Source organism: Carcharodon carcharias, chromosome 15 (assembly GCF_017639515.1).
Source record: "Carcharodon carcharias isolate sCarCar2 chromosome 15, sCarCar2.pri, whole genome shotgun sequence".
NCBI lineage: Eukaryota > Metazoa > Chordata > Chondrichthyes > Lamniformes > Lamnidae > Carcharodon > Carcharodon carcharias.
The window spans coordinates 108002842-108028068 of NC_054481.1; the positions used below are offsets into that span (position 1 = coordinate 108002842).

The following is a 25227-nucleotide window of genomic DNA, read 5'->3' on the forward strand; positions in this document are numbered from 1 at the left end:
TCTGTGGTGAGCAGCACAGTTAACGTTTCGAGTCCAAATGACCCTTCAACAGAAATAAGTAAAAATAGAACAGAGGTAAAATATAAGCTAGTTTAAGGGGGGGTGGGACAAGTAGAGCTGGATAGAGGGCCAGTGATAGGTGGAGATAACCAAAAGATGTCACAGACAAAAGGACAAAGAGGTGTTGAAGGTGGTGATATTATCTGAAGAATGTGCTAATTAAGGTTAGAAAGCAGGACAAGCAAGGTACAGATAGCCCTAGTGGGGGTGGGGTGAAGGAATCAAAAAAGGCTAAAAGGTAGAGATAAAGTAATGGATGGAAATACATTTAAAAATAATGGAAATAGGTGGGGAAAGAAAAATCTATATAAATCATTGGAAGAAAAAGGCGGGGGGGGTGGTGGAACAGAAAGTGGGTGGGGATGGAGGAGAGAGTTCGTGATCTAAAATGGTTGAACTCAATGTTCAGTCCGGAAGGCTGTAAAGTGCCTAGTCGGAAGATGAGGTGCTGTTCCTCCAGTTTGCGTTCAGCTTCACTGGAACAATGCAGCAAGCCAAGGATGGACATGTGGGCATGAGAGCAGGGTGGAGTGTTGAAATGGAAAGAGACAGTCTTCCTTCCACAGCTTCCAACCTGATAGTCTCCCAACCTCGGACAGCCCGCTTCTACCTCCTACCCAAAATCCACAAACAGGACTGTCCTGGCAGACAGATCACGTCAGCCTGTTCCTGCCCCACGGAACTCATTTCTTGCTATCTTGACTCCATTCTCTCTCCCCTTGTCCAGTCCATTCCCACCTACATCTGTGATTCCTCTAACACCCAACATCATATCAACAATTTCCAGTTCACTGGCCCCAACCGCCTCCTCTTCACCATGGATGTCCAATCCCTCTACACCTCCATCCCCCACCGGGATGGTCTGATGGCTCTCCACTTCTTCCTCGAACAGAGGCCCGAACAATCCCCATTCACCACTACTCTCCTCCATTTGGCTGAACTTGTTCTCACACTGAACAATTTCTCCTTTAACTCCTCTCACTTCCTCCAAATAAAAGGTGTGGCTATGGGTGCCCGCATGGGCCCCAGCTATGCCTGTCTCTTTACGGGGTATGCGGAACATTCCTTGTTCCAGTCCTACTCCGGCCCCCTCCCACAACTGTTTTCCCGGTACATCGATGATTACATCGGTGTTGCTTCATGCTCTCGTCTGGACCTGGAAAAATTTATTAATTTTGCTTCCAATTTCCACCCCTCCATCATTTTCACATGGTCCATCTCTGACACTTCCCTTCCCTTCCTTGACCTCTCTGTCTCAATTTCTGGTGACAGACTGTCCACCAATATCCATTACAAGCCTACCGACTCCCACAGATACCTCGAGTACAGCTCCTCACACCCCGCTTCCTGTAAGGACTCCATCCCATTCTCTCAGTTCCTTTGCCTCCGTTGCATCTGTTCTGATGATGCCACTTTCAAAAACAGTTCCTCTGACATGTCCTCCTTCTTCCTTAACCGAGGTTTTCCACCCACAGTGGTTGACAGGGCCCCTAACCATGTCCGGCCCATCTCCTGGGCATCTGCCCTCACACCTTCTTCTCCCACCCAGAAACATGATAAGGTCCCCCTTGTCCTCACTTATCACCTCACCAGCCTCCGCATTCAAAGGATCATCGTCTGCTATTTCTGCCTACTCCAGCATGGTGCCACCACCAAACACATCTTCCCTTCACCCGCCCAGCAGCATTCCGCAGGGATCATTCCCTCCGGGACACCCTGGTCCACTCCTCTATCACCCCCTACACCTCAACCCCCTCCCCCGGCACCTTCCCATGTAACCGCAGAAAGTGCAACACCTGCCCCTTTACTTCCCCTCTCCTCACCGTCCAAGGGCCCAAACACTCCTTTCAAGTGAAGCAGCATTTCACTTGCACTTCGCTCAATTTAGTTTACTGCATTCGTTGCTCCCAATGTGGTTTCCTCTACATTGGAGAGACCAAACGCAGACTGGGTGACCGCTTTGCAGAACACCTTCGGTCTGTCCGCAAGCATTACCCAGACCTCCCTGTCGCTTGCCATTTCAACACTCCACCCTGCTCTCATGCCCACATGTCCGTCCTTGGTTTGCTGCATTGTTCCAGTGAAGCTCAACGCAAACTGGAGGAACAGCACCTCATCTTCCGACTAGGCACTTTACAGCCTTGCGGACTGAACATTGAGTTCAACAATTTTAGATCATGAACTCTCTCCTCCATCCCCACCCCCTTTCCGATTCCCCCCACCTTTTTCCCCAATAATTTATGTAGATTTTTCTTTTCCCACCTACTTCCATTATTTTTAAATGTATTTCCATCTATTGCTTTATCCATACCTTTTAGCCTATTCCGATTCCTTCACCCCACCCCACCCCCACTAGGGCTATCTGTACCTTGCTTGTCTTGCTTTCTAACCTTAATTAGCACATTCCTCAGATAATATCACCACCTTCAACACCTCTTTGTTCTTTTGTCTGTGACATCTTTTGGTTAACTCCACCTATCACTGGCCCTCTATCCAGCTCTACTTGTCCCACCCCCCCTTAAACTAGCTTATATTTCACCTCTATTCTATTTTTACTTATTTCTGTTGAAGGGTCATTCGGACTCGAAACACTAACTATGCTCCTCTCCACAGATGCTGCCAGACCTGCTGAGTTTTTCCAGGTATTTTTGTTTTTGTTTTGGATTTCCAGCATCTGCAGTTTTTTTTGCTCTTATCCCTTCATAATGTTTGCAGTCACACAGCAAGTGTTGGTATCCATACATAAGATCATAATAGGAGCTGCAGTAGGTCTAATGGCCTCTCGAGCCTCCTCTATTATTCACTAAGATCATGATGTATCTTCTACTTCAACTCCACTTTCTGGCTCTATCTCCATATTCCTTGATTCCCTTAGAGTCCAAAAATCTATTGATCTGTCTGGAATACCTTATATGACAGCAGCCACAGCCACTCTGGGAAGAGATTTCCAAAGATTCCCAACCCTTTCAGTGGAGAAATTTCCCCTCATCTCAGTCTCTCTGGCTGGGGAAACAGCCTCTCTGCATCTACCCCGTCAAGCCCTCTCAGGATTTTAAATGTCTCAATAAGATCACCTCTCATTCTCTACATTCCAGAGAGTACAGGTCCATTCTACTGAATCGTGGGGGAGTTAGAGTCAAGCCCCATCCTGTCTTCATCTAACGACTGTACATGTGCAATTTCCAGCGGCGGGTAATGGAATATTTACAGCCCTAGCTGAATTGCCCCCTCCCTGGGCCAGTGGCCAATTGTAAGCAGTGGCCACACTCACTGAGCTCAGCTTATTCAGCACACTAACAGGGGACTGATTTTGAGCTGGATAGTCCCACCAGGGCACATAAAACAACTGAGGAAACAGGGGAATGCCAAGTACATTTGTTCACATCACTGTTGCTCCTGAATCCTGGTGTTTTCCCATTTCTAAATGGAATTGAAGGTCCAAATGACCGCCTTCTGAACCATAATGACTCTCTATGATTAGTACAGCTTGAACTTCAAGGTAATTATGCCTGGCCAAATTCTGACAGTGAGTTTTAGTTTTGCACAAGGAAGTATTTTTAAACTAGTCATGATAAATGTAATTAGTTCAAAATACATATTTCGATTGCAGAAATATGTTAATTTTTTTTACATTTTACTTCCTTGGAGCTGAATACCCAAACACAGAATGGCTACAGCACAGAAGGCCATTCGGCCCATCATGTCTGCATCAGCTTTCCAAAGGAGCAATTTACCAAATGTCACTCCTCAGTCTTTTCCCCATAACCCTTCTTTTACAGTTGATAATCCAATTTCCTGTTGAATGCCTCAGTTGAACCTGCCTCCATCAAACTCTCAGTCAGTGCATTCCAGATCCTAACCACATGCTGGGTAAAAAAGTTACTCATGTCTCCATTGCTCTTTTGCCAATTACCTTAAATCTGTGCCCTCTTATTCTCAATCCTTCTATCAAAGGGAGCAGTTTCTCCCCAACTACTCTGTCCAGACCCCTCATGATTTTGAATACCTCTATCAATTCTTCTCTCAACCTTCTCTTCTCCAGGGAAACAGACTCAGCTTCTCCAATGTATCTATGTAGCTGAAGTTTCTCATCGCTTGAACCAGTTTTGTGAATCTTTAATGCGCTCTAATACCTTCATATCATTCCTAAAGTGTGGAGTCCAGAACTGGACACAATACTCAAGTTGAAAGCAAACTAGTGTTCTGAACAAACTTCTCATAACTTCCTTGCTCTTGTACTCTATTCCCCTATCAATAAAGCTGTATGTTTTATTAACTGTACTCTCAACCTGTCCTGCCACCTTCAATGACTTATGCACATATTCATCCAGATGCCTCTACTCCTGTATCCACTATAGAATTGCACCTTTTATTTTATATTCTCTCTCCACGTTCTTCCTACCAAAATAAATCACTTTGCATTTTTCTGCATTAAATTTCATCCACCCATTCCACCAACCTGTCTATGGCTTTTCAAGTTCTACACTATTCTCCTCACTGTTCACAACGCTTCAAAGTTTTGCATCATCAGCAAATTGTGAAATTGTACCCGGTTCTTAGGTCATGACTTTTCAAAACACAGGCCAGTTCTGGTACCAGATCGACTGTATTTAGGTCATGCCTGAAATGGCTTATAGCAGATGTTAGTGCATGTGATGCACTTACAAGATTATGGAATTCAGCACAAGACACAGTTAAATGGAAGTGAGTGAGAATGAATGAGCCAGAAGGTATTGCTGATAACGACCGCAAGATGTAAACCACAATATGAGAACATTTTGCATGTTAAAACACTGGTTTCAGTGTCAGTGAGTGTTTGAATGCTGGTGTTCAGGGTCAGTGAGTGTTAGAACATTTGCGTTCAGGGTGAGTGAGTGTTATAAAATGGAAACATGGAAAATAGGAGCAGGAGTAGGTCATTTACCCCTTCGAGCCTGCCTTTAGCATCCAGAAATATATTTCCTTCTTAAATATATTCAATGACTTGGCCTCCATAGCCTTCTGTGGTAGAGAATTCCATAGGTTCTCCACACTCTGAGTGAAGACGTTTCTTTCACCTCAGTCCTAAATGGTCTATCCCCTATCCTGAGACTGTGCCACACCATGTTCTATTCGCCCCAGTCAGAGGGAATATCATCCCTGCATCCAGTCTGCCCATCCCTGTCAAAATTGCATATGATTCAATGAGGTCTCCCCTCACTCTTTTAAGCAGCAGTGAATACAGGCTTAGTCGGCCCAGTCTCCCCTCATACGACAATCCTGCCATCCCAGGAATCATTCTGGTAAACCTTCGCCCACTCTGACTATGGCAAATATATCCTTGCTATTCAGGTATTAATGGTGTATCAGGTCAGTGAGTGTTAGAACGCTGGTGTTCAGTGTTAGTAGTGTTAGAACACAGGTGTTCAGTGTTAGTGCGTGTTAGAGCACTGGTGTTCAATGTCAGTGAGTGTTAGAACACTGGTGTTCAGTGTCAGTGAGCGTTAGAATGCTGGTGTACTGTGTTAGTGAGTGTTAGAAAAATGCTGGAGTTCAGTGTCAGTAAATGTTAGAACAGTGGGGTTCAGTGTCATAAAATGTTAGAACACTGGTGTTCAGTGTCAGTGAGTGTCAAAACAATGGCGTTCAGCGTCAGTGAGATTAGAGCACTGGTGTTCAGTGTTAGTCGTGTTAGAACACTGGTGTTCAGTGTCAGTGCGTGTTAGACTGTTAGTAGTGTTAGAACACCGGTGTTCAGTGTCAGTGAATGTTAGAAGGCTGCTGTTCGGTGTCATAGAAAGCTAGAGCACTGTAGCTCAATGTTCGGGTGTGTTAGAACACTGGTGCTCAGTGTCAGTGAGTGTTGGAGCACTGGCATCCAGTATTAGTGAGTGTTAGAACGCTGGTATTCAGTGTTAGCAAGTGTCAGAACACTGGTGTTCTGTGTTAGTGAGTGTTAGAGAACTGGTGTTCAGTGTCAGTCAGCGTTAGAGAACTGGTGTTCAGTGTCAGTGAGTGTTAGAACACTAGTGTTCAGCGTCAGTCAGTGTTAGAATGCTGGTGTTCAGTGTTAGTAGTGTTAGAACGCTGGTGTTCAGTGTTAGTAGTGCTAGAATGCTGGAGTTCAATGTCAGTGAGTGTTAGAACTCTGGTGTTCAGTGTTAATGAGTGTTAGTACAGTGGTGTTCAGTGTCATAGGATGTTAGAGCACTGGAGGTCACTGTTAGTAGTGTTAGAACACTGGTGTTCAGTGACAGTGAATGTTAGAAGGCTGGTCTTCAGTGTCATAGAAAGTTAGAGCACCGGTGCTCAGTGTTCGGAAGTGTTAGAACACTGGTGCTCAGTGTCAGTGAGTGTTAGAGCACTGGCGTTCAATGTTAGTGAGTGTTAGAACACTGTTGTTCAGTGTTAGTAAGTATTAGAACACTGCTGTTCTGTGTTAGTGAGTGTTAGAATGCTGGTGCTCAGTATCAGTGAATGTTAGAACACGGGTGTTCAGTGTTAGGGAGTGTTAGAACACTGGGGTTCACTGTCAGTGAGTGTTAAAACAATGGCGTTCAGCTTCAGTGAGACTTAGAGCACTGGCTTTCAGTGTTAGTAGTGTTAGAACACTAGTGTTCAGTGTCAGTGAGTGTTAGAACGCTGGTGTTCAGTGTTAGTAGTGTTAGAACGCTGGTGTTCAGTGTTAGTAAGTGTTAGTACAGTTGTGTTCAGTGTCTTAGGATGTTAGAGCACTGGTGTTCACTGTTAGTAGTGTTAGAACACTGGTGTTCAGTGTCAGTGAATGTTAGAATGCTGGTGCTCAGTATCAATGAGTATTAGAACGCTGGGATTCAATGCTAATAGTGTTAGAACGCTGGTGCTCAGTGTTAGTGCATGTTAGAACACTGGTGTTCAGTGTCAGTGAGTGTTAGAGCACTGGTGTTCAGTGTCAGTGAGTGTTAGAACGCTGGTGTTCAATGTCAGTGAGTGTTAGAACACTGGTGTTCTGTCTGAATGAGTATTAGAACACTGGTATTCAGTGTCATTGAGTGTTAGCACGCAGGTGTCAATGTTCGTAGTGTTAGAACAGTGGTGTTCCATGTCAGTGAGTGTTAGAGAACGGGTGTTCAGTGTTAGTGAGTGTTAGAACACTGGTGTTCAGCGTCAGTCAGTGTTAGAACGCTGGTGTTCATTGTCAGTGAGTGCTAGAACACTGGTGTTCTGTGTTAGTGAGTGTTAGAACGCGGGAGTTCAATGTTAATAGTGTTAGAACACTGGTGCTCAATGTCAGTGAGTGTTAGAATGCCGGTGTTCAATGTTAGTAGTGTTAGAACACTGGTATTCAGTGTCAGTGAGTGTTAGAACATGGTATTCAGTGTCAGTGAATGTTAGAATGCTGGTGTTCAGTGTTAGTGAGTGTTAGAACGCAGGTGTTCAGTGTCATTGAGTGTTAGAACACCGGTGTTCTGTGTTAGTGAGTGTTAGAACACTGATGCGCAGTGTCAGTGAGTATTAGAACGCTGGTGTTCAATGTTAGTACTGTTAGAACACTGGTATTCAGTGTCAATGAGTGTTAGAACACTGGTGTTCAGTGTCACTGAGTGTTAGAAGGCTGGTGTTCAATGTTAGTAATGTTATAACACTGTCGTTCAGTGTTAGTGAGTGTTAGAACGCAGGTGTTCAGTGTCATTGAGTGTTAGAACACCGGTGTTCTGTGTTAGTGAGTGTTAGAACACTGATGCGCAGTGTCAGTGAGTATTAGAACGCTGGTGTTCAATGTTAGTACTGTTAGAACACTGGTATTCAGTGTCAATGAGCGTTAGAACACTGGTGTTCAGTGTCACTGAGTGTTAGAAGGCTGGTGTTCAATGTTAGTAATGTTATAACACTGTCGTTCAGTGTCAGTGAATGCTAGAACACTGGTGTTCTGTGTTAGTGAGTGTTAGAACACTGATGTTCTGTGTCAGCGTGTGTTAGAACGCGAGTGTTCAATGTTAGTAGTGTTAGAACACTGGTGTTCAGTGTCAGTAAGTGTTAGAATGCTGGTGTTCAGTGTTAGTAGTGTTAGAATGCTGGTGTTCAGTGTCAGTGAGTGTTAGAACGCTGGTGTTCAGTGTTAGTAAATGTTAGTACAGTTGTGTTCAGTGTCATAGGATGTTAGAGCACTGGCGTTCACTGTTAGTAGTGTTAGAACACTGGTGTTCAGTGTCAGTGAATGTTAGAACGTGGGTGTTCAATATTAATAGTGTTCGAACACTGGTGCTCAATGTAAGTGAGTGTTAGAATGCCAGTGTTCAATGTTAGTAGTGTTAGAGCACTGGTGCTCAGTGTTAGTGAGTGTTAGAATGCTGGTGCTCAGTGTTAGTGAGTGTTAGAACGCTGGTGGTCAGTGTCAGTGAGTGTTAGAGCACTGGTGTTCAGTGTTAGTAGTGTTAGAACGCTGGCGTTCAGTGTCAGTGAGTGTTAGAACACTGGTGTTCAGTGTTAGTGAGTGTTAGAATGCTGGTGTTCAATGTCAGTGAGTGTTAGAACACTGGTGTTCAGTGTTAGTGAGTGTTAGAACACTGGTATTCAGTGTCATTGAGTGTTAGAATGCTGGTGCTCAGTGTTAGTGAGTGATAGAATGCTGGTGTTCAGTGTTAGTAGTGGTAGAAAGCTGGTGTTCAGTGCCGGTGAGTGTCAGAATGCTGGTGTACTGTGTTAGAAAGTGTTAGAAAAATGCTGGAGTTCAGTGTCAATGAATGTTAGAACAGTGGGTTTCAGTCTCATAGAATGTTAGAACACTGGTGTTCAGTGTTAGGGAGTGTTAGAACACTGGGGTTCACTGTCAGTGAGTGTTAAAACAATGGCGTTCAGCTTCAGTGAGACTTAGAGCACTGGCTTTCAGTGTTAGTAGTGTTAGAACACTAGTGTTCAGTGTCAGTGAGTGTTAGAACGCTGGTGTTCAGTGTTAGTAAGTGTTAGTACAGTTGTGTTCAGTGTCTTAGGATGTTAGAGCACTGGTGTTCACTGTTAGTAGTGTTAGAACACTGGTGTTCAGTGTCAGTGAATGTTAGAATGCTGGTGCTCAGTATCAGTGAGTATTAGAACGCTGGGATTCAATGCTAATAGTGTTAGAACGCTGGTGCTCAGTGTTAGTGCATGTTAGAACACTGGTGTTCAGTGTCAGTGAGTGTTAGAATGCTGGTGTTCAGGGTGAATGAGTCTTAGATGGCTGGTGTTCAGTGTTAGCAGTGTTAGAACACTAGTGTTCAGTGTCAGTGAGTATTAGAGCACTGGTGTTCAGTGTCAGTGAGTGTTAGAATGCTGGTGTTCAGGGTGAATGAGTCTTAGATGGCTGGTGTTCAGTGTTAGCAGTGTTAGAACACTAGTGTTCAGTGTCAGTGAGTATTAGAGCACTGGTGTTCAGTGTCAGTGAGTGTTAGAACGCTGGTGTTCAATGTCAGTGAGTGTTAGAACACTGGTGTTCTGTCTGAATGAGTATTAGAACACTGGTATTCAGTGTCATTGAGTGTTAGCACGCAGGTGTCAATGTTCGTAGTGTTAGAACAGTGGTGTTCCATGTCAGTGAGTGTTAGAGAACGGGTGTTCAGTGTTAGTGAGTGTTAGAACACTGGTGTTCAGCGTCAGTCAGTGTTAGAACGCTGGTGTTCATTGTCAGTGAGTGCTAGAACACTGGTGTTCTGTGTTAGTGAGTGTTAGAACGCGGGAGTTCAATGTTAATAGTGTTAGAACACTGGTGCTCAATGTCAGTGAGTGTTAGAATGCCGGTGTTCAATGTTAGTAGTGTTAGAACACTGGTATTCAGTGTCAGTGAGTGTTAGAACATGGTATTCAGTGTCAGTGAATGTTAGAACATGGTATTCAGTGTCAGTGAATGTTAGAACATGGTATTCAGTGTCAGTGAATGTTAGAATGCTGGTGTTCAGTGTTAGTGAGTGTTAGAACGCAGGTGTTCAGTGTCATTGAGTGTTAGAACACCGGTGTTCTGTGTTAGTGAGTGTTAGAACACTGATGCGCAGTGTCAGTGAGTATTAGAACGCTGGTGTTCAATGTTAGTACTGTTAGAACACTGGTATTCAGTGTCAATGAGTGTTAGAACACTGGTGTTCAGTGTCACTGAGTGTTAGAAGGCTGGTGTTCAATGTTAGTAATGTTATAACACTGTCGTTCAGTGTTAGTGAGTGTTAGAACGCAGGTGTTCAGTGTCATTGAGTGTTAGAACACCGGTGTTCTGTGTTAGTGAGTGTTAGAACACTGATGCGCAGTGTCAGTGAGTATTAGAACGCTGGTGTTCAATGTTAGTACTGTTAGAACACTGGTATTCAGTGTCAATGAGTGTTAGAACACTGGTGTTCAGTGTCACTGAGTGTTAGAAGGCTGGTGTTCAATGTTAGTAATGTTATAACACTGTCGTTCAGTGTCAGTGAATGCTAGAACACTGGTGTTCTGTGTTAGTGAGTGTTAGAACACTGATGTTCTGTGTCAGCGTGTGTTAGAACGCGAGTGTTCAATGTTAGTAGTGTTAGAACATTGGTGTTCAGTGTCAGTAAGTGTTAGAATGCTGGTGTTCAGTGTTAGTAGTGTTAGAATGCTGGTGTTCAGTGTCAGTGAGTGTTAGAACGCAGGTGTTCAGTGTCAGTGAGTGTTAGAACACTGGTGTTCAGTGTCAGTGAGTGTTAGAACACTGGTGTTCAGTGTCAGTGAGTGTTAGAACACTGGGGCTCAGTGTCAGTGAATGTTAGAACACTGGGGCTCAGTGTCAGTGAATGTTAGAACACTGGGGCTCAGTGTCAGTGAATGTTAGAACACTGGGGCTCAGTGTTAGTGAGTGTTAGAATGCTGGTGCTCAGTGTTAGGGAGTGTTAGAATGCTGGTGTTCAGTGTTAGCTGTGTTAGAACATTGGTGCTCAGAGTTAGTGAGTATTAGAACACTGTTGCTCAGTGTCAGTGAGTGTTAGAATGCTGGGATTCAATGTTAATAGCGTTAGAACGCTGGTGCTCTGTGTCAGTGAGTGTTAGAACACTGGTGTTCAGTCTCAGTGAGTGTTAGAACACTGGTGTTCAGTCTCAGTGAGTGTTAGAACACTGGTGTTCAGTGTCAGTGAGTGTTAGAACACTGGTGTTCAGTGTCAGTGAGTGTTAGAACACTGGTGTTCAGTGTCAGTGAGTGTTAGAACACTGGGGCTCAGTGTCAGTGAATGTTAGAACACTGGGGCTCAGTGTCAGTGAATGTTAGAACACTGGGGCTCAGTGTTAGTGAGTGTTAGAATGCTGGTGCTCAGTGTTAGGGAGTGTTAGAATGCTGGTGTTCAGTGTCAGTGAATGTTAGAACACTGGGGCTCAGTGTTAGTGAGTGTTAGAACGCTGGTGCTCAGTGTTAGTGAGTGTTAGAACACTGGTGTTCTGTATTAGTGAGAGTTAGAACACTGAAGTTCAGTGTCAGTGAGTGTTAGAACGCTGGTGTTCAGTGTCAGTGAGTGTTAGAATGCTGGTGCTAAGTGTTAGGGAGTGTTAGAATGCTGGTGTTCAGTGTCAGTGAATGTTAGAACACTGGGGCTCAGTGTCAGTGAATGTTAGAACACTGGGGCTCAGTGTTAGTGAGTGTTAGAACGCTGGTGCTCAGTGTTAGTGAGTGTTAGAACACTGGTGTTCTGTATTAGTGAGAGTTAGAACACTGAAGTTCAGTGTCAGTGAGTGTTAGAACGCTGGTGTTCAGTGTTAGTAGTGTTAGAACACTAGTGTTAAGTGTCAGTGAGCGTTAGAGCACTGGTGTTCATTGTTAGAAGTGTTAGAATGCTGGTGTTCAGTGTCAGTGAGTGGTAGAACGCTGGTGTTCAATTTCTGTGAGTGTTAGAACACTGGTGTTCAGTGTCAGTGAGTGTTAGAATGCTGGTGCTCAGTGTCAGTGAGTGGTTGAACGCTGGTGTTCAGTGTCAGTGAGGGTTAGAATGCTGGTTCTCAGTGTCAGTGAGTGTTAGAACGCTGGTGTTCAGTGTTAGTAGTGTTAGAATACTAGTACTCAGTGTCAGTGAGTGTTAGAGCACTGGTGTTCAGTACTAGTAGTGTTAGAACACTGGTGTTCAGTGTCAGTGAGTGTTACAACGCTGGTGTTCAGTGTCATTGAGTGTTAGAATGCTGGTGCTCAGTGTTAATGAGTGTTAGAATGCTGGTGCTCAGAGTTAGTGAGTGTTAGAACGCTGGTGTTCAGTGTTAACAGTGTTAGAACACTAGTTTTAAGTGTCAGTGAGTGTTAGAACACTGGTGTTCAGTGTCAGTGAGTGGTTGAACGCTGGTGTTCAATGTCAGTGAGTGTTAGAATGCTGGTGCTAAGTGTTAGGGAGTGTTAGAATGCTGGTGTTCAGTGTCAGTGAATGTTAGAACACTGGGGCTCAGTGTTAGTGAGTGTTAGAACGCTGGTGCTCAGTGTTAGTGAGTGTTAGAACACTGGTGTTCTGTATTAGTGAGAGTTAGAACACTGAAGTTCAGTGTCAGTGAGTGTTAGAACGCTGGTGTTCAGTGTTAGTAGTGTTAGAACACTAGTGTTAAGTGTCAGTGAGCGTTAGAGCACTGGTGTTCATTGTTAGAAGTGTTAGAATGCTGGTGTTCAATGTCAGTGAGTGGTAGAACGCTGGTGTTCAATTTCTGTGAGTGTTAGAACACTGGTGTTCAGTGTCAGTGAGTGTTAGAATGCTGGTGCTCAGTGTCAGTGAGTGGTTGAACGCTGGTGTTCAGTGTCAGTGAGGGTTAGAATGCTGGTTCTCAGTGTTAGTGAGTGTTAGAACGCTGGTGTTCAGTGTTAGTAGTGTTAGAATACTAGTACTCAGTGTCAGTGAGTGTTAGAGCACTGGTGTTCAGTACTAGTAGTGTTAGAACACTGGTGTTCAGTGTCAGTGAGTGTTACAACGCTGGTGTTCAGTGTCATTGAGTGTTAGAACGCTGGTGCTCAGTGTTAATGAGTGTTGGAATGCTGGTGCTCAGAGTTAGTGAGTGTTAGAACGCTGGTGTTCAGTGTTAGCAGTGTTAGAACACTAGTTTTAAGTGTCAGTGAGTGTTAGAACACTGGTGTTCAGTGTCAGTGAGTGGTTGAATGCTGGTGTTCAATGTCAGTGGGTGTTAGAACGCTGGTGTTCAGTGTGAGTGAGGGTTAGAACACTGGTGATCAGTGTCAGTCAGTGTTAGAACGCTGGTGTTCTGTGTTAGTGAGTGTTAGAACGCTGGTGTTCAGTGTTAGTCAGTGTTAGAACGCTGATATTCAATGTCAGTGAGTGTTAGAACACTGGTGTTCAGCGTCATTGAGTGTTAAAATGCTGGTGCTCAGCGTTAATGAGTGTTAGAATTCTGGTGTCCAATGTTAGTGAGGGTTAGAATGCTGGTGCTCAGTGTCAGTGAGTGTTAGAATGCTGGTGTTCAGTCTTAGTAGTGTTAGAATACTAGTATTCAGTGTCAGTGAGTGTTTGAGCACTGGTTTTCAGTACTAGTAGTGTTAGAACACTGGTGTTCAGTGTCAGTGAGTATTACAACGCTGGTGTTCAGTGTCATTGAGTGTTAGAACGCTGGTGCTCAGTGTTAGTGAATGTTAGAATGCTGGTGCTCAGAGTTAGTGAGTGTTAGAACGCTGGTGCTCAGTGTTAGTGAGTGTTAGAATGCTGGTGCTCAGAGTTAGTGAGTGTTAGAACGCTAGTGCTCAGTGTCAGTGAGTATTAGAACACTGGTGTTCAGTGTCAGTGAGTGTTAGAACACTGGTGTTCAGTGTCAGTGAGTGTTAGAATGCTGGTGTTCAGTGTCAGTGAGTGGTTGAACGCTGCTGTTCAATGTCAGTGGGTGTTAGAACGCTGGTGTTCATTGTGAGTGAGGGTTAGAACACAGGTGTTCAGTGTCAGTCAGTGTTACAACGCTGGTGTTCTGTGTTAGTGAGTGTTAGAACGCTGGTGTTCAGTGTTAGTCAGAGTTAGAACGCTGATATTCAATGTCAATGAGTGTTAGAACACGGGTGTTCAGTACTAGTAGTGTTAGAACACTGGTGCTCAGTGTCAGTGAGTATTAAAACGCTGGTGTTCAGTGTCATTGCGTGTTAGAACGCTGGTGCTCAGTGTTAGTGAGTGTTAGAACGCTGGTGCTCAGTGTTAGTGAGAGTTAGAACGCTGCTGCTCAGAGTTAGTGAGTGTTAGAACGCTGGTGCTCAGTGTTAGTGAGTGTTAGAACACTATTCTTCAGTGTCAGTGAGTGTTAGAACGCTGTTGCTCAGTGTTATTAAGTGTCAGACTGCTGGTGTTCAGTTTTATTGAGTGTTATATTGCTGGTGCTCAGTGTCAGTGAGTGTTAGAATGCAGGTGTTCAGTGTTAGTAGTGTTAGAACATTGGTGCTCAGTGTTAGTGAGTATTAGAACACTGTTGCTCAGTGTCAGTGAGTGTCAGAATGCTGGGATTCAATGTTAATAGCGTTAGAACGCTGGTGCTCAGTGTTAGTGAGTGTTAGAACACTGGTGTTCAGTCTCAGTGAGTGTTAGAACGCTGGTGTTCAGTCTCAGTGAGTGTTAGAACGCTGGTGTTCAGTCTCAGTGAGTGTTAGAACACTGGTGTTCAGTGTCAGTGAGTGTTAGAACACTGGTGTTCAGTGTCAGTGAGTGTTAGAGTGCTGGTGCTCAGTGTTACGGAGTGTTAGAACGCTGGTGTTCAATGTCAGTGGGTGTTAGAACACAGCTCTTCAGTGTCAGTGGGTGTTAGAATGCTGGTGTTCAGTGTCAGTGAATATTAGAAGGCTGGTGTTCAGTGTTAGTGAGTGTTAATGCGGTGGTGATCAGTGTCATAGAAAGTTAGAGCACTGGTATTCAGTGTTAGGGAGTGCTAGAACACTGATGCTCAGTGTCAGTGAGTGTTAGAGCACTGGTGTTCAGTGTCAGTGAGTGTTAGAACGCTGGTGCTCAGTGTTCGTAGTGTTAGAACATTAGTGCTCAGTGTTAATGAGTATTAGAACACTCAGTGAGTGTTAGAATGCTGGGATTCAATGTTAATAGCGTTAGAACGCTGGTGCTCAGTGTCAGTGAGTGTTAGAACGCAGGTGTTCAAAGTTCATAGTGTTAGAACACGGGTGCTTAGTGTTAATAAGTGTTAGAACACTGGTCCTCAGTGTCAGTGAGTGTTAGAACGCTGTTGCCCAGTGTCAGTGAGTGTTAGTAGTGGTAGAACATTAGTGCTCAGTGTTAGTGAGTATTAGAACACTGTTGCTCAGTGTCAGTGAGTGTTAGAATGCTGGGATTCAATGTTAATAGCGTTAGAACGCTGGTGCTCAGTGTCAGTGAGTGTTAGAACGCTGGTGTTCAGTGTTAGTAGTGTTAGAATACTAGTATTCAGTGTCAGTGAGTGTTAGAGCACTGGTGTTCAGTGCTAGTAGTGTTAGAACACTGGTGTTCAGTGTCAGTGAGTATTACAACGCTGGTGTTCAGTGTCATTGAGTGTTAGAACGCTGGTGCTCAGTGTTAGTGAGTGTTAGAACACTGGTGTTCAGTGTCATTGAGTGTTAGAATGCTGGTGCTCAGTGTTAGTGAGTGTTAGAATGCTGGTGCTCAGAGTTTGAGAGCGTTAGAACACTGGTGCTCAGTGTTAGTGAGTGTTAGAATGCTGGTGTTCAGAGTTAGTGAGTGTTCTAATGCTGGTGCTCAGTGTCACTGATTGTTAGAACGCAGGTGTTCAAAGTTCATTGTGTTAGAACATGGGTGCTTAGTGTTAATGAGTGTTAGAACACTGGTCTTCGGTGTCAGTGAGTGTTAGAACGCTGTTGCCCAGTGTTAGTGAGTGTTAGAATGCTGGTGTTCAGTTTTAGTGAGTGTTAGAACACTGGTGTTCAATGTCAGTGAGTGTTAGAACACTGGTGTTCAGCGTCATTGAGTGTTAGAATGCTGGTGCTCAGCGTTAGTGAGTGTTAGAATGCTTGTGTGCAGTGTTAGCGAGGGTTAGAATGCTGGTGCTCAGTGTCAGTGAGTGCTAGAACGCTGGTGTTCAGTGTTAGTAGTGTTAGAATACTAGTATTCAGTGTCAGTGAGTGTTAGAGCACTGGTGTTCAGTGCTAGTAGTGTTAGAATACTGGTGTTCAGTGTCAGTGAGTGTTACAACGCTGGTGTTCAGTGTCATTGAGTGTTAGAACGCTGGTGCTCAGTGTCAGTGAGTGTTAGAACGCAGGTGTTCAAAGTTCATAGTGTTAGAACACGGGTGCTTAGTGTTAATGAGTGTTAGAACACTGGTCCTCAGTGTCAATGAGTGTTAGAACGCTGTTGCCCAGTGTCAGTGAGTGTTAGTAGTGGTAGAACATTAGTGCTCAGTGTTAGTGAGTATTAGAACACTGTTGCTCAGTGTCAGTGAGTGTTAGAATGCTGGGATTCAATGTTAATAGCGTTAGAACGATGGTGCTCAGTGTCAGTGAGTGTTAGAACGCTGGTGTTCAGTGTTAGTAGTGTTAGAATACTAGTATTCAGTGTCAGTGAGTGTTAGAGCACTGGTGTTCAGTGCTAGTAGTGTTAGAACACTGGTGTTCAGTGTCAGTGAGTATTACAACGCTGGTGTTCAGTGTCATTGAGTGTTAGAACGCTGGTGCTCAGTGTTAGTGAGTGTTAGAACACTGGTCTTCAGTGTCAGTGAGCTTTAGAACGTTGTTGCTCAGTGTTATTAAGTGTTAGACTACTGGTGTGCAGTTTTAGTGAGTGTTATAATGCTGGTGCTCAGTGTCAGTCAATGTTAGAACCCTGGTGTTCTGTGTTAGTGAGTGTTAGAACGCTGGTGTTCAGTGTTAGTCAGTGTTAGAACGCTGATATTCAATGTCAGTGAGTGTTAGAACACTGGTGTTCAGTGTCATTGAGTGTTAGAATGCTGGTGCTCAGTGTTAGTGAGTGTTAGAATGCTGGTGCTCAGTGTTAGTGAGTGTTAGAATGCTGGTGCTCAGAGTTTGTGAGTGTTAGAACGCTGGTGCTCAGTGTCACTGATTGTTAGAACGCAGGTGTTCAAAGTTCATTGTGTTAGAACATGGGTGCTTAGTGTTAATGAGTGTTAGAACACTGGTCTTCGGTGTCAGTGAGTGTTAGAACGCTGTTGCCCAGTGTTAGTGAGTGTTAGAATGCTGGTGTTCAGTTTTAGTGAGTGTTAGAACACTGGTGTTCAATGTCAGTGAGTGTTAGAACACTGGTGTTCAGTGTCAGTGAGTGTTAGAATGCTGGGATTCAATGTTAATAGCATTAGAACGCTGATGCTCAGTGTTAGTAGTGTTAGAATACTAGTACTCATTGTCAGTGAGTGTTAGAGCACTGGTGTTCAGTACTAGTAGTGTTAGAACACTGGTGTTCAGTGTCAGTGAGTGTTACAACGCTGGTGTTCATTGTCATTGAGTGTTAGAACGCTGGTGCTCAGTGTTAATGAGTGTTAGAATGCTGGTGCTCAGAGTTAGTGAGTGTTAGAATGCTGTTGCTCAGTGTCAGTGAGTGTTAGAACACTCGTGTTCAGTCTCAGTGAGTGTTAGAACACTCGTGTTCAGTGTCAGTGAGTGTTAGAATGCTGGTGCTCAGTGTTAGGGAGTGTTAGAATGCTGGTGTTCAGTGTTAGTGCGTGTCAGAGCACTGGTGTTAAGTTTCAGTGAGTGTTAGAATGCTGATGCACTTTGTTAGTGAGTGTTAGAACACTGATGGCGTTCAATTTCAGTGAAAGTTAGTACAGTGGGGTTCAGTGTCATAGAATGTTAGAACACTGGTGTTCAGTGTTAGGGAGTGTTAGAACGCTGGTGTTCAGTGTTAGCAGTGTTAGAAAATTGGTGCTCAGTGTCAGTGAGTATTACAACGCTGGTGTTCAGTGTCATTGAGTGTTAGAACGCTGGTGCTCAGTGTTAGTGAGTGTTAGAACACTGGTCTTCAGTGTCAGTGAGCTTTAGAACGTTGTTGCTCAGTGTTATTAAGTGTTAGACTACTGGTGTGCAGTTTTAGTGAGTGTTATAATGCTGGTGCTCAGTGTCAGTCAATGTTAGAACCCTGGTGTTCTGTGTTAGTGAGTGTTAGAACGCTGGTGTTCAGTGTTAGTCAGTGTTAGAACGCTGATATTCAATGTCAGTGAGTGTTAGAACACTGGTGTTCAGTGTCATTGAGTGTTAGAATGCTGGTGCTCAGTGTTAGTGAGTGTTAGAATGCTGGTGCTCAGTGTTAGTGAGTGTTAGAATGCTGGTGCTCAGAGTTTGTGAGTGTTAGAACGCTGGTGCTCAGTGTCACTGATTGTTAGAACGCAGGTGTTCAAAGTTCATTGTGTTAGAACATGGGTGCTTAGTGTTAATGAGTGTTAGAACACTGGTCTTCGGTGTCAGTGAGTGTTAGAACGCTGTTGCCCAGTGTTAGTGAGTGTTAGAATGCTGGTGTTCAGTTTTAGTGAGTGTTAGAACACTGGTGTTCAATGTCAGTGAGTGTTAGAACACTGGTGTTCAATGTCAGTGAGTGTTAGAACACTGGTGTTCAGTGTCAGTGAGTGTTAGAATGCTGGGATTCAATGTTAATAGCATTAGAACGCTGATGCTCAGTGTTAGTAGTGTTAGAATACTAGTACTCATTGTCAGTGAGTGTTAGAGCACTGGTGTTCAGTACTAGTAGTGTTAGAACACTGGTGTTCAGTGTCAGTGAGTGTTACAACGCTGGTGTTCATTGTCATTGAGTGTTAGAACGCTGGTGCTCAGTGTTAATGAGTGTTAGAATGCTGGTGCTCAGAGTTAGTGAGTGTTAGAATGCTGTTGCTCAGTGTCAGTGAGTGTTAGAACACTCGTGTTCAGTCTCAGTGAGTGTTAGAACACTCGTGTTCAGTGTCAGTGAGTGTTAGAATGCTGGTGCTCAGTGTTAGGGAGTGTTAGAATGCTGGTGTTCAGTGTTAGTGCGTGTCAGAGCACTGGTGTTAAGTTTCAGTGAGTGTTAGAATGCTGATGCACTTTGTTAGTGAGTGTTAGAACACTGATGGCGTTCAATTTCAGTGAAAGTTAGTACAGTGGGGTTCAGTGTCATAGAATGTTAGAACACTGGTGTTCAGTGTTAGGGAGTGTTAGAACGCTGGTGTTCAGTGTTAGCAGTGTTAGAAAATTGGTGCTCAGTGTTAGTGAGTATTAGAACACTGTTGCTCAGTGTCAGTGAGTGTTAGAATGCTGGGATCCAAAGTTAATAGCATTAGAACGCTGGTGCTCGGTGTCAGTGAGTGTTAGAACACTGGTGTTCAGTCTCAGTGAGTGTTAGAACACTGGTGTTCAGTCTCAGTGAGTGTTAGAACACTGGTGTTCAGTGTCAGTGAGTGTTAGAACACTGGTGTTCAGCGTCATTGAGTGTTAGAATGCTGGTGCTCAGCGTTAGTAGTGTTAGAATACTAGTATTCAGTGTCAGTGAGTGTTAGAGCACTGGTGTTCAGTGCTAGTAGTGTTAGAATACTGGTGTTCAGTGTCAGTGAGTGTTACAACGCTGGTGTTCAGTGTCATTGAGTGTTAGAATGCTGGTGCTTAGTGTCAGTGAGTGTTAGAGCACTGGTGTTCAGTGTTAGTAGTGTTAGAATAATAGTATTCAGTGTCAGTGAGTGTTAGAGCACTGGTGTTCAGGGCTCGTAGTGTTAGAACACTGGTGTTCAGTGTCAGTGGGTGTTAGAACGCTGGTGCTCAGTGTCAGTTAGTGTTAGAATGCTGGTGTTCAGTGTTAGTGTGTGTTAGAACGCTGGTGCTCAGTGTTAGTGTGTGTTAGAACGCTGGTGCTCAGTGTTACTGAGTGTTAGAATGCTGGTGTTCAGAGTTAGTGAGTGTTCTAATGCTGGTGCTCAGTGTCAGTGAGTGTTAGAACTCAGGTGTTCAAAGTTCATAGTGTTAGAACATGGGTGCTTAGTGTTAATGAGTGTTAGAACACTGGTCTTCGGTGTCAGTGAGTATTAGAACGCTGTTGCCCAGTGTCAGTGAGTGTTAGAATGCAGGTGTTCAGTGTTAGTGGTGGTAGAACATTAGAGCTCAGTGTTAGTGAGTATTAGAACACTGTTGCTCAGTGTCAGTGAGTGTTAGAATGCTAGGATTCAATGTTAGTAGCGTTAGAACGCTGGTGCTCAGTGTCAGTGAGTGTTAGAACGCTGGTGTTCAGTGTCAGTGAGTGTTAGAATGCTGGTGTTCAGTGTCAGTGAGTGGTTGAACGCTGGTGTTCAATGTCAGTGGGTGTTAGAACGCTGGTGTTCAGTGTGAGTGAGGGTTAGAACACTGGTGTTCAGTGTCAGTGAGTGTTACAACGCTGGTGTTCAGTGTCATTGAGTGTTAGAACGCTGGTGCTCAGTGTTAATGAGTGTTAGAATGCTGGTGCTCAGAGTTAGTGAGTGTTAGAATGCTGTTGCTCAGTGTCAGTGAGTGTTAGAACACTGGTGTTCAGTCTCAGTGAGTGTTAGAACACTGGTGTTCAGTCTCAGTGAGTGTTAGAACACTCGTGTTCAGTCTCAGTGAGTGTTAAAATGCTGGTGCTCAGAGTTAGTGAGTGTTAGAATGCTGTTGCTCAGTGTCAGTGAGTGTTAGAACACTCGTGTTCAGTCTCAGTGAGTGTTAGAACACTCGTGTTCAGTGTCAGTGAGTGTTAGAATGCTGGTGCTCAGTGTTAGGGAGTGTTAGAATGCTGGTGTTCAGTGTTAGTGCGTGTCAGAGCACTGGTGTTAAGTTTCAGTGAGTGTTAGAATGCTGATGCACTTTGTTAGTGAGTGTTAGAACACTGATGGCGTTCAATTTCAGTGAAAGTTAGTACAGTGGGGTTCAGTGTCATAGAATGTTAGAACACTGGTGTTCAGTGTTAGGGAGTGTTAGAACGCTGGTGTTCAGTGTTAGCAGTGTTAGAAAATTGGTGCTCAGTGTTAGTGAGTATTAGAACACTGTTGCTCAGTGTCAGTGAGTGTTAGAATGCTGGGATCCAAAGTTAATAGCATTAGAACGCTGGTGCTCGGTGTCAGTGAGTGTTAGAACACTGGTGTTCAGTCTCAGTGAGTGTTAGAACACTGGTGTTCAGTCTCAGTGAGTGTTAGAACACTGGTGTTCAGTGTCAGTGAGTGTTAGAACACTGGTGTTCAGCGTCATTGAGTGTTAGAATGCTGGTGCTCAGCGTTAGTAGTGTTAGAATACTAGTATTCAGTGTCAGTGAGTGTTAGAGCACTGGTGTTCAGTGCTAGTAGTGTTAGAATACTGGTGTTCAGTGTCAGTGAGTGTTACAACGCTGGTGTTCAGTGTCATTGAGTGTTAGAATGCTGGTGCTTAGTGTCAGTGAGTGTTAGAGCACTGGTGTTCAGTGTTAGTAGTGTTAGAATAATAGTATTCAGTGTCAGTGAGTGTTAGAGCACTGGTGTTCAGGGCTCGTAGTGTTAGAACACTGGTGTTCAGTGTCAGTGGGTGTTAGAACGCTGGTGCTCAGTGTCAGTTAGTGTTAGAATGCTGGTGTTCAGTGTTAGTGTGTGTTAGAACGCTGGTGCTCAGTGTTAGTGTGTGTTAGAACGCTGGTGCTCAGTGTTACTGAGTGTTAGAATGCTGGTGTTCAGAGTTAGTGAGTGTTCTAATGCTGGTGCTCAGTGTCAGTGAGTGTTAGAACGCAGGTGTTCAAAGTTCATAGTGTTAGAACATGGGTGCTTAGTGTTAATGAGTGTTAGAACACTGGTCTTCGGTGTCAGTGAGTATTAGAACGCTGTTGCCCAGTGTCAGTGAGTGTTAGAATGCAGGTGTTCAGTGTTAGTGGTGGTAGAACATTAGAGCTCAGTGTTAGTGAGTATTAGAACACTGTTGCTCAGTGTCAGTGAGTGTTAGAATGCTAGGATTCAATGTTAGTAGCGTTAGAACGCTGGTGCTCAGTGTCAGTGAGTGTTAGAACGCTGGTGTTCAGTGTCAGTGAGTGTTAGAATGCTGGTGTTCAGTGTCAGTGAGTGGTTGAACGCTGGTGTTCAATGTCAGTGGGTGTTAGAACGCTGGTGTTCAGTGTGAGTGAGGGTTAGAACACTGGTGTTCAGTGTCAGTGAGTGTTACAACGCTGGTGTTCAGTGTCATTGAGTGTTAGAACGCTGGTGCTCAGTGTTAATGAGTGTTAGAATGCTGGTGCTCAGAGTTAGTGAGTGTTAGAATGCTGTTGCTCAGTGTCAGTGAGTGTTAGAACACTGGTGTTTAGTCTCAGTGAGTGTTAGAACACTGGTGTTCAGTCTCAGTGAGTGTTAGAACACTCGTGTTCAGTCTCAGTGAGTGTTAAAATGCTGGTGCTCAGTGTTAGGGAGTGTTAGAATGCTGGTGTTCAGTGTTAGTGCGTGTCAGAGCACTGGTGTTAAGTTTCAGTGAGTGTTAGAATGCTGATGCACTTTGTTAGTGAGTGTTAGAACACTGATGGCGTTCAATTTCAGTGAAAGTTAGTACAGTGGGGTTCAGTGTCATAGAATGTTAGAACACTGGTGTTCAGTGTTAGGGAGTGTTAGAACGCTGGTGTTCAGTGTTAGCAGTGTTAGAAAATTGGTGCTCAGTGTTAGTGAGTATTAGAACACTGTTGCTCAGTGTCTGTGAGTGTTAGAATGCTGGGATCCAAAGTTAATAGCATTAGAACGCTGGTGCTCGGTGTCAGTGAGTGTTAGAACACTGGTGTTCAGTCTCAGTGAGTGTTAGAACACTGGTGTTCAGTGTCAGTGAGTGTTAGAACACTGGTGTTCAGTGTCAGTGAGTGTTAGAACACTGGTGTTCAGCGTCATTGAGTGTTAGAATGCTGGTGCTCAGCGTTAGTGAGTGTTAGAATGCTTGTGTGCAGTGTTAGTGAGGGTTAGAATGCTGGTGCTCAGTGTCAGTGAGTGCTAGAACGCTGGTGTTCAGTGTTAGTAGTGTTAGAATACTAGTATTCAGTGTCAGTGAGTGTTAGAGCACTGGTGTTCAGTGCTAGTAGTGTTAGAACACTGGTGTTCAGTGTCAGTGAGCGTTACAACGCTGGTGTTCAGTGTCATTGAGTGTTAGAATGCTGGTGCTTAGTGTCAGTGAGTGTTAGAGCACTGGTGTTCAGTGTTCTAACACTACGAGCCCTGGTGTTCAGTGTCAGTGGGTGTTAGAACGCTGGTGCTCAGTGCCAGTTAGTGTTAGAATGCTGGTGTTCAGTGTTAGTGTGTGTTAGAACGCTGGTGCTCAGTGTTACTGAGTGTTAGAATGCTGGTGTTCAGAGTTAGTGAGTGTTCTAATGATGGTGCTCAGTGTCAGTGAGTGTTAGAACGCAGGTGTTCAAAGTTCATAGTGTTAGAACATGGGTGCTTAGTGTTAATGAGTGTTAGAACACTGGTCTTCGGTGTCAGTGAGTATTAGAACGCTGTTGCCCAGTGTCAGTGAGTGTTAGAATGCAGGTGTTCAGTGTTAGTGGTGGTAGAACATTAGAGATCAGTGTTAGTGAGTATTAGAACACTGTTGCTCAGTGTCAGTGAGTGTTAGAGTTAGAATGCTAGGATTCAATGTTAGTAGCGTTAGAACGCTGGTGCACAGTGTCAGTGAGTGTTAGAACGCTGGTGTTCAGTGTCAGTGAGTGTTAGAATGCTGGTGTTCAGTGTCATTGAGTGGTTGAACGCTGGTGTTCAATGTCAGTGGGTGTTAGAACGCTGGTGTTCAGTGTGAGTGAGGGTTAGAACACTGGTGTTCAGTGTCAGTCAGTGTTAGAACGCTGGTGTTCTGTGTTAGTGAGTGTTAGAACGCTGGTGTTCAGTGTTAGTCAGTGTTAGAACGCTGATATTCAATGTCAATGAGTGTTAGAACACTGGTGTTCAGCGTCATTGAGTGTTAGAATGCTGGTGCTCAGCGTTAGTGAGTGTTAGACTGCTGGTGTCCAGTGTTAGTGAGTGTTAGAATGCTGGTGTTCAGAGTTAGTGAGTGTTCAAATGCTGGTGCTCAGTGTCAGTGAGTGTTAGAACGCAGGTGTTCAAAGTTCATAGTGTTAGAACACGGGTGCTTAGTGTTAATGAATGTTAGAACACTGGTCTTTGGTGTCAGTGAGTGTTAGAACGCTGTTGCCCAGTGTTGGTGAGTGTTAGAATGCAGGTGTTCAGTGTTAGTAGTGTTAGAACATTAGTGCTGAGTGTTAGTGAGTATTAGAACACTGTTCCTCAGTGTCAGTGAGTGTTAGAATACTGGGATTCAATGTTAATAGCGTTAGAACGCTGGTGCTCAGTGTCAGTGAGTGTTAGAACACTGGTGTTCAATGTCAGTGAGTGTTAGAACACTGGTGTTCAATGTCAGTCAGTGTTAGAACGCTGGTGTTCTGTGTTAGTGAGTGTTAGAACACTGGTGTTCAGTGTTAGTCAGTGTTAGAACGCTGATATTCAATGTCAATGAGTGTTAGAACACTGGTGTTTAGCGTCATTGAGTGTTAGAATGCTGGTGCTCAGCGTTAGTGAGTGTTAGAACACTGGTGTTCAGTGTCAGTGAGTGTTAGAACGCAGGTGTTCAAAGTTCATAGTGTTAGAACACGGGTGCTTAGTGTTAATGAGTGTTAGAACACTGGTCTTCAGTGTCAGTGAGTGTTAGAACGCTGTTGCCCAGTGTCAATGAGTGTTAGTAGTGGTAGAACATTAGTGCTCAGTGTTAGTGAGTATTAGAACACTGTTGCTCAGTGTCAGTGAGTGTTAGAATGCTGGGATTCAATGTTAATAGCGTTAGAACGCTGGTGCTCAGTGTCAGTGAGTGTTAGAACGCAGGTGTTCAAAGTTCATAGTGTTAGAACATGGGTGCTTAGTGTTAATGAGTGTTAGAACACTGGTGTTCTGTGTTAGTGAGTGTTAGAACGCTGGTGCTCAGTGTCAGTGAGTGTTAGAATGCTGGTGCTCAGTGTTAGTGAGTGTTAGAACACTGGTGTTCAGTGTCAGTGAGTGTTAGAATGCTGGTGCGCAGTGTTAGTGAGTTTTAGAACACTGGTGTTCAGTATCAGTGAGTGTTACAGAATTGGTGTTTAGTGTCAGTCAGTGTTAGAACACTGATGTTCAGTGTCTGTGAGTGTTAGAACACTGATATTCAATGTCAGTGAGTGTTAGAACGCTGGTGTTCAGGGTCATTGAGTATTAGAATGCTGGTGCTCAGCGTTAGTAAATGTTAGAACGCTGGCGTTCAGTGTGAGGGAGCGTTAGAATACTGGTGCTCACTGTCAGTGAGTGTTAGAACACTGGTGATCAGCATCGGTCAGTGTTAGAACGCTGGTCTTCAGTGTTAGT

At 44.2% G+C, this 25227-nt stretch overlaps 1 protein-coding gene across 4 annotated transcripts in view; it reads right to left on the bottom strand.

The window, feature by feature from the left end:
• Nucleotides 1–25227, bottom strand: part of pusl1 (pseudouridine synthase like 1) — a 104728-nt gene that overhangs the window by 41066 nt on the left and 38435 nt on the right. The window lies entirely within an intron of this gene.